At 29.0% G+C, this 2,500-nt stretch overlaps 1 protein-coding gene across 1 annotated transcript in view; it reads right to left on the reverse strand.

Moving 5' to 3' along the window:
• The window catches only part of LOC137614430 (nephrin-like), a 395,945-nt gene that overhangs the window by 196,484 nt on the left and 196,961 nt on the right, over positions 1–2,500 (reverse strand). The gene's annotated exons all lie outside the window — the stretch shown is intronic.

Here is a 2,500-nt window from a genome sequence, read left to right on the forward strand (position 1 = left end):
TGACGGTTAAATATCTAATTTGATATGCACACACACACACACGCACGCACCTCCCTTTCTCCAGGTATGACTACTCTCTCTCACTAGCCGAGGACGGGGAGAGCTGACTGTTAATCGAAAATAAGATATATATATATATATATATATATATGATAAATTTTGCGCATTTAGACGTGTTTTTCATATTCAAATAAGACATATATTATTGATACATTAATGTCTGGAATCTCTTACCGACCTCGGGATCAGAGCCCCAGGTGAAATCCCTCAAAGACAATAGTTTCTGACCGGCTCTGATTCCGAGGTCGGTAAAGGAATCAAGACATGATTGTATAAAAAATATATGGCTAATTAATATATATACATATATATATATATATATATATATATGTAATTATATATATAAATTATATATATATATGTGTGTTTATATATATATATATATATATATGGATATATATATATATATATATATGGATATATATATATATATATATATATGGATATATATATATATAAATTATTTATATATGTGTGTTTATATATATATATATATATATATATATGTATATATATACACACACTTATGAAACCGGACACTTGCTCTTTATTATATAGGAGAGATGGAAATGTATAATCGTAATGGCAAAAATTATTAAACAGACTAAACTTTTGAGGCTAAGAATAATTTCTTATAGAATTTAACTAAGAAATGAAAACGATCAAAGATTTCAGAATTAATGAAGACGTCGAGCTAATGAGTTATATTAGAGAAACGGTGTGAGTTAATTTTCACTGAATGTAATGAGCTCTCACATGTAGTAATGAATAATTAAGCGATGAATAAAACATTCATAAATATGTTATGGGAAATCAAAGGGAAACAGATCCATAAAGTTTCTTTATTTTTTTAGTATCAAATTTTTATAAATTTAAATCAGTTATATATAAAGCGACAATAAAATACTAATGGAATATTCACATATATTTTAGGGAAATCAAAGCGACAAGATAAAAAAAGGTTTCCTTATATTACTGAATGAAGTTATTTTTGATGTGCTTGAGGGTAAACTCAGGCACACTAATCTATCATATTTCTCTTCCTCTTAGTTTTAAAAGTTTTATAGTTTATATAGGAGATATTTAATTTAATGTTACTTATTTTTTTCTCAAGTTTCCTATCCTCACTGGGCTATTTTCCCTGTTGGAGCCCATGGGCTTATAGCATCCTGGTTTTCCAAACAGGTTTATAGCCTAGCAAGTAATAATAATAATAATAATAATAATAATAATAATAATAATACAGTTATGTGAACAGTTTTGTTAAAAAATTCTCCCCCATTTTTTTTTTTTTCGTTTTCAGTTATTTTAATAAACTGAATTTTGATTTGCATGAACTTAAACATCAAACACAAAAAATTACACACACACACAACAGTAACAACAATAACAACAAATATAGGCGTTTCTAGTTTACTGTAGGATAAAGACCTCAGACATGTCAATTCATGTTTAGCGATTGACCAGTTTCCATCACCACGTGGCCAATTGCGGATTGTTTATGGTGGGAGCCTTGTCTGTTTGCTCACAGCAAACCATCCTAGTATGGGCGGCCCTGACTCATACAGCTTTGCTGATCATGGTGATACACTAGCCATTTCCTTACGTTAAGGTATCCCCACTCAGGAAGGTATAATATATATATATATATATATGTATATATATATATATACACATGTATATATATATATATATATATATATTGAGAAGTATCATTGCATATTTACTAATTAATAAGAGAATGAAAGTGTATTAAAGACAACAAGAGCTACTGCTGCTTCATTTCCTGTACAACTATTTTTTTATAAATAAAATATTTTTTTTCATATTTATATCAAATTTAGTAACATAAATAATAAATAAAATAATCTTTTTATTATAATATTCATATCAAATTTAGTCACATAAATATTCAGTACTTTTATATTATATAGGCCACCTCAGCTACCATTCCGTTTAGCTTAATACTGTGAATGTTGTTACTTCTGCTGATGGCATTACAGTCAATATCCAACTCAGCAACACAGGTTTAATGTGTTAATATATTCTAATGGCTTAGTTAATATTCTAATCACCTCCTCAGTTCCCCTACTTATACTGCGCCCTCCCTATGTCATCGGTTCTCTTTCCTACTACTAATACTACTACTACTACTACTACTACTACTACTACTACTAGTAGTAGTACACATGTACAAAGTTCTTTTCTGTTTTCCATTTCCACAGGCTCTTTTTTCCTCTTCCTCCTCATTTTCTCTGTAGAATAACAATTACTACTACTACTACTACTACTACTACTACTACACATGCACAAAATTCTTTATTTTTCCCGTTTTCCCATTTCCACAGGCTCCTATTCTTCTTCCTTCTAATTTTCTTTCTAAAATAACAATTAATACCTAGTAATATTTCTGCTGCTGCTACTACTACTACTACTACTA

The sequence above is a fragment of the Palaemon carinicauda genome, chromosome 20 (genome assembly GCF_036898095.1).
Source record: "Palaemon carinicauda isolate YSFRI2023 chromosome 20, ASM3689809v2, whole genome shotgun sequence".
Taxonomy (NCBI): domain Eukaryota; kingdom Metazoa; phylum Arthropoda; class Malacostraca; order Decapoda; family Palaemonidae; genus Palaemon; species Palaemon carinicauda.